At 40.6% G+C, this 7,082-nt stretch overlaps 1 non-coding gene across 1 annotated transcript; it reads right to left on the bottom strand.

The window, feature by feature from the left end:
* Window positions 1–341: 341 nt before the first annotated feature.
* LOC147496054 (small nucleolar RNA R71) lies at window positions 342–445 on the bottom strand. The gene has a single exon (XR_015200614.1). It is a non-coding gene; the product is annotated as a small nucleolar RNA R71 (small nucleolar RNA).
* Window positions 446–7,082: the final 6,637 nt, after the last annotated feature.

Below are 7,082 nucleotides of genomic sequence, written 5' to 3'. Positions count from 1 at the left end.
CTTTTACAAAGCCTTGGCGATAGCCCTAAATCGTGCATCGTTCTAGCGGACCCTAGTGGGGGATTTTCGAATCCCCAAACATATTTAATTTGTTACCCGCTTTTCATGGGTTAGACCATGAAAAACCTTATCGCTACATCGTAGGATTGAACAAGTCCTTACAACATTCCATCATCCTACGGTAGGTCGCGGAACAAATTAAACCGAGGGTATTCCCTTTCACATTAGCCGATAAGGCGGCATCTTGGTTAACTGCCCAAGCGCCTAATTCTGTGGACTCGTGGGCTAAACTTGTTCAGCTGTTTATGGAACATTTTTACCCACCCCTAAAGACGGATGAAATGCTTTCCAAGATTCATTTTTTCCGACAGAATCCTCATGAATCATTTTCTGAGGCATGGAATCGTTTCACCGATCTCCTTATAGAGTGTCCACATCATAACTTAGCGAAAGACACGTTAGTTCGGTGCTTTTTCAAAGGTCTTCTACACCACCATAAAGAAGTCCTTGACATAATGAATGGGGGTAGTTTCCTAAGTAAAAGCACCGAGGAGGCTTACAAATTTTAGAAGACCAAACTAAACGGAATAATAATGGGGGGTAGTGATGATATCCCCCGCTCAGCTAGTTCTTCTTCAACAGTAAAGGCCGCCGGTATGTTTGAGGCGAAAACCCGATCCGAACTTAAAAATTTACTCGAATCTCTAACTAAAAAGTAGAGGCTATTTCGCTCAACAAAAGCCTATCCCGTCATGAATGTAAACTCCAACCCATGTAATTTCTGTTTGAGTCAGAGCACCTCGGCGATTATTGTCCTCTAGCTTATGAACAACAACCACCGAGAACAAGATAATGTTTACTCTATTAATAACTATCCTATTCCTAACGCCCCGGAGACAACATCCCAAACCGGTTGGAGAAATAATCAACAAGTAACACCTCCGTGGTACAATAATCAAAACGTTAGGCAAGCAAACAATTATAACCAAGCTCCACCTAGGCAAGGACAAGGACAAGGTCAAGGGAATTATAATAATTATAACAACCAAGCTTAAACCACGACAAGGTCAAGCACAAGGTCAGAATAATTATAATAATTATAATACCAATAGAGGTATCGTTAGGTTAATAATAATAACTATCACAACCCACCCATAAATAATCAACGAGAGATAGTTCGGTCGCACCACCCGTGACTACTACACCTACACAACCGGATCGACGACGCCTTTATACAAGTTACCCAACAACTTTTCCGACAATGACTAATCAAACCAACAGATTTTACAATCCATAAATCGGGGCATACAACATTAGCCCAAGCGAAAAGCCCAACCAAAAGGCGCGTGTTTCGGTGACAAGCAATACCAAACCCTAAAACAAAGAACACAGACCTTTGAGGTAAACGGTAATTCTAGCACGGAAACTACAATCGTAGGTGACCTAAATGCCATCACCACTCTCCGTTACGGAAGAGTGGTTGATAACAAAGTAACTCGCCTATAGTTACCCCATCCGTAATCCCCTACACCGGATATCGAACTAGATACCGCAATAGAAACCGAGAGCCTACCACGGTAGAGGTACCGGTTAAATCACAACCAAAGAAACCGAAAGCCAAGGTTACACAAGCAAGTAGAGCCATATCGCGAAATATAGAGCGAAACCACCGTTCTCTCAAAATTAGCCATGCTAACCGGGGATACAAACTTTGAGGAAATTAGGAACGTTTTTCAAGAATCTAACGATAAACCTTCCTTTTCTCGAAGCTATTAAAAAGCTACCTAACCACGCTAAGTTTCTTAAAGAGTTGTGCACTACTAAAGTAAGACCAACATACCTAAAGGCGCTTTTTAAGCGAGCAGTTCCAACTTTATCCGAAAATAATGGAATTGTTAAGATACAAGGACCACGGTCGCCCCATCTTTGTAAAATGCACCTTAGGAGATTCCCACACCACGACGCCTTATTATTAGACGTGGGGGCGAGTGTTAACTTACTCCCGTATTACTTGTATAAACAAATAGGTCTACGAAATGCAACCTACAAAAATAACGCGTTGCAATTAGCGGACAAGTCAATTAAGTATCCTAAAGGTGTAGTGGAAAACGCGTGCTTGTTAAGGTTCGAGATTTCTACTATCCCGCTGATTTTGTTATCCTCGATACGAAGTCGCTAATGACTGTACCGATCATCTTAGGGCGCCCCTTCTTGGCAACCGCCAACGCGCTTTATAAATTGTCGGGATGGAAAGATGTCCTTATCTTTTGGCCATCTTTCCGTCGAGGTAAATGTTTTTAAAATGATGAAACGATTACCGGATTCGGATGCGTAGATGGGGAGGTTAGCATGATCGAGAGTTTAGCTCAAGATTATTTTAACAACACGTTTCGAAAACAATATGTACAAATTCCTTTCTTTTGGAACTTCAGATTTTGTAAATGACTCTACTTAGAGGAAGTCAACACCATCCTGGAGTCCACACCAATTGTAGACCCGTCGGTTGCTCCATATACTGATTACGAAGACTTGCTACCTAAGCAAGTCTTCATTACGCAAGATAAGGACACTTATGAAACATCAACGGACATTCCGGCCCACACGGTGCTTAAACCTCTTCCCCCGGAGTTAAAATATATTCAACTTGATCCGGATGGTAGTCACCCGATAATTATATCTTCTCTGTTAACTAAGGATGAAGAGACATGTTTAATAAGGGTGATTAGGGAACATCGGTCTGCGATTGGTTGGTCCCTAGCCGACATTAAAGGAATTGACCCTAATGTTTGCACTCATCGTATCCATTTGGAGGATAACGAAGACTTCTCGCGAACCCGGCGTCGCTTGAACCCCGCCATGAAAGAGGTGGTTAGGGAAGAAGTCTTGCGATTACTCGATCTGGTATTATATACCCAATCTCGATAGCGAATGGGTAAGTCCCATTCATGTAGTTCCTAAGAAAATCGGGAGTTACCATGGTACGTAGCGGGAAGGGGTGACTATGTTGTCACTCAAGGTCCTATGAAATGGAGAATCTGTATTGATTGGGACGTTTAAATGCTATGACACTAAAGGATCACTTTCCTTACCATTTATAGATCGGATGCTAGAACGTCTAGCTGGTCATGCCTTTTATTGTTTTTACGGATGGCTACTCTGGCTATTTTCAGATTATTATTGATATTGATGACCAAGAAAAGACAACCTTCACATGTCCGCCGGAACATATGCCTATAAACGAATGCCTTTTGGCCTTTGTAATGCCCCCGGTACCTTCCAAATGATGTATGCTTCATATATTTAGTGACATGGTAGAGCGCTTTTTATGGAAGTGTTCATGGATGATTTTTCTATCTATGGAGACTCCTTTTACAGAATGTTTGTCTAACTTTGTCTAAAGGTCTTGACACGGTGTGAAGAAAAGAGCCTCGTTTTTAAATTGGGAAAAGTGTCATTTCATGGTAAAAAGGGCATAGTACTAGGTCATATTGTATCTAGTGATGGCATCAAGTAGATAAAGCCAAACTAGATAAGATAGCGACTACCTAAACCACGGACTGTCCGGTGAGATTAGAACCTTTCTAGGCCATGCGGGTTTTATAGGCGTTTCATTAAAGATTTTTCGAAAATAGCTAGGCCTTTAACTAACGCTTTTGAAGGATGCAATCTTTGATTTTAATTTTAATCAGAAAACAGGCTTTTGAAACCTTAAAAGCCGCCCTAACCATCGCACCTATTATACAGCCTCCCCGATTGGTCTAAACCTTTCGAACTCATGTGTGATGCTAGTGACTATGCACGGTTTGGTGCGTCTTGGGGAGAAACTAGATAATAAGTCCATCGTTATTTATTATGCTAGTAAAACATTAAACGATGCTCAACGGAATTATTCAACTACTGAAAAGAATTCTTAGCCGTCATTTATGCTTTAGATAAGTTTCGTCCTTATTTGGTTGGTTCTAAAACTCTAGTTTACACGGACCATGCAGACCTTAGGTACCTTCTTGCAAAGAAGGATGCTAAGCAGAGATTAATCCGATGGATTCTTCTCCGCAAAGAGTTCACATTAGAAATAAAAAGGACAAAAGAGGGGTGGCGTAGTTGCCCGACCACTTATCTAGACTTACAAATGACGATAGTAGTGATTCCGAGTCCATCTGGGACTCTTTTTTCACGATGAGCATCTCAGATGCTATTTTTTCATCACCATGGTATCGGACATCGTAAATTATTTAGCGGCTGATGTTATACCTTATAATTGGTCAAGAAATGAGCGTAAGAAGTTCTTGGCCGAGTCAAGTTATACTACTTTGGGATGAGCCCTACCTTTTTAAGTATTGTCGCGGATCAGATTATTCGTCGTTGCATTCCCGGTGGGAATATAATGAAGTTCTATCGTTCGCCATGACAAAAGTGTGGTGGCCACTTTAGCCGGAATGAAAACAGCCGCTAAAGTTCTTCAATGTGGATTTTATTGGCCTACCCTTTTAAGGATGCCCAAGTGCATTGCAAGAGGCGGTATGTTTGCCAACAACTTGGCTTAATCCATGGCGTAATATGATGCCATTAAATCCAATCTTGATAGTAGAAATTTTTGATGTTTGGGGTATTGATTTCATGGGCCCTTTCCCCGTTTCCCACGGTTATATTTATATTCTAGTTGCCGTGGACTACGTGTCTAAATGGATAGAGGCCCTAGCTTGCCGTGAGTAAGCAATGACCATAAAACCGTTGTATTTTTATTAAAGAATATATTTTTCGTCGGTTTGGCATTCCTAAAGCCATCATTAGTGATGGTGGAACACATTTTGCAACAGAAGTTGTTGCATCCCTAGTGAAAAAAGTATGGAGTTACACACAAAGTTGCAACTCCTTATCATCCACAAACTAGCGCCAAGTAGAAGTTTCTAATAGGAAATCAAAAAGATTTTAGAAACAACAATAAACCCCGATAGGAAAGACCGGTCAAGCGTCTATCCGGATGCCTTATGGGTATAGAACTCGCTTTCAAAACTCCTATAGGTATGTCTCCTTTAGACTTGTATTTGGGAAACCATGTCATTTGCCGTTGAATTAGAGCACCGTGCTCTGTGGGCTAAAAAGCCTTTAACTACAATATTGATGAGGCGGGTGTCAAACGCAAGTTACAATTAAATGAGCTTGAAGAAATCCGTGGCGATTCTTACGATCTCGCTGAAGGATTATAAAGCTAACATGAAACGTGTTCATGATAAGCATATCTTGGCGAAAGAGTTTTTGCGGTCGGACAAAAGGTTTTGCTTTACAACTCCCGCCTACATATTTTTTGTGGAAACTAAAACCCGTTGGTCCGGTCCTTTCTCGTTATGAAGTCACCCCTTACGGGGCAATTACCTTGGTAAATCCCAAGGACAACAAAGTACCTTTCAAGTTAACGGTCAACGGTTAAAACATTTTCACGAACTTTCCCCCCGATATAGAGGAAGTCCTTTTACGGGACCCTATATATGAGGAATGACCCTTGTCATTGGTGTACTTCCTTTCACTTCCATTTAATGGTAAGTGCACCATTAAGGTAACGGGCCCTCCCTATGGAGTGTGTGGTGTAAAGTACGGATCCTAAGTCCACGGTTCACATAGTTCACGTTTTCCACTCTTGCATGTTTTCTCGGATTTTTTAGTAATGTTTCTCTATGGTGTAAATTATGTCTTTAATTGCTTATTGTAGTTGTCAATTAAAAAATAAAATAAAATAAAAATAAAATAAAATAAAATAAAATAAAATAAAATAAATAAATAAATAAATAATAATAATAATAATAATTGTTTTCATTTTTAGATATAGATATATATCTAAACCCAGAGAACTAGCAATCCAACAAGTCTTGGGAATCTGACTTTAAACGACCCATGTTAAAACAAATTTTGTGTTTAAAAATTTGTTTGGGGGTGGTAAATCAGTCTTTCCATCCGGATTGCTCGAACTTTCTATTTGTGTTGCTTAGGTCCATTAATATAGTTCATTGGGGTTGACGTCATCTAATTTAGTGTTCATTCGTTCACATAACTTACGTCATGCATGCACTTCGAGGCGTTTTCCACTATCTTATATGTCACCCACGGTCGGAATAGAGTAGTTTATGGATCATTGGATTGGAAATTCTCTCCTGATCATTTCCATATCTCATTCGCAAAAATCGGACCGATAACGAAGCGGAAATTTAGTTTGAAGTTGCGCTTAAAAAATCGATTTTAAAGTCGAAAAATCGAATGGGCTTTGGGCCAACTCGCCACCTGGCACAGCCGCCTACCATCCTCCAAAACTTAATCGCGACTTCATCTTCTCAAACCGACTTTTCACTAATTAAACCCTAGCAACCAAAAATTCAAAAAATAAAGAAATAAAAATAAAAATAGAATACATCAAAATAGAAAGACCACCCACGCCTTTGTGAAACACCAACACAATCTCCAACCCGTTTCCACCAAGAAAACACCCACCAATTCAAGTTTTCAAACCTGCCAATCAGAACCACCACCGCCACCACCATTGTTTCTCGTTGTTTTTATCAAACTCGCCTCCCCACGGGCTACAAAACCATTAGTTATCTAAGAAACTTCAATGGCGCCATATTCTGACGAAGAATGTTGCCGAGCACGCAGCGTTTGAACCCGACCATTTCGCACCATTTTTTACGCCAATATGATTAAGAGGGATTGGAACAGACCGTGGTATTCGACAGATGAGTTCTATCACTATGATTTGGTAGAACAGTTTTATAAGAAACGAGAATTGGAGGGAAATAGGATTTTCATTAGGATAGCATTAGGAGGAAGTAACGAAGACGGTTGTTGGTCGAGCTATTAGGAATCACGCTGTAACCAACCTAGATCGACCATTCAGGAATCCCAAAGATATCTGCAGTTTCTGTTTTGATGAAAGATACGGTCATAGAGGGTGAATACAATACGATATCTCATTCGTTAGGCTCGCCGACGACGAGAACCAATCAACCTGGTCAGAGCTTCGGTGGATTGGTAGGAACGCCCGGGGAAAGACAAAGTCGACATCGGACTTGATCCCGAGACGTTCTCTGGATTTT

This window comes from Coptis chinensis, chromosome 6 (assembly GCF_015680905.1).
Source record: "Coptis chinensis isolate HL-2020 chromosome 6, ASM1568090v1, whole genome shotgun sequence".
Classification (NCBI taxonomy): Eukaryota; Viridiplantae; Streptophyta; class Magnoliopsida; order Ranunculales; family Ranunculaceae; genus Coptis; species Coptis chinensis.
The sequence above is the reverse complement of the archived record's forward strand: the minus strand, read 5'-3'. Positions and strand labels throughout refer to the sequence as shown.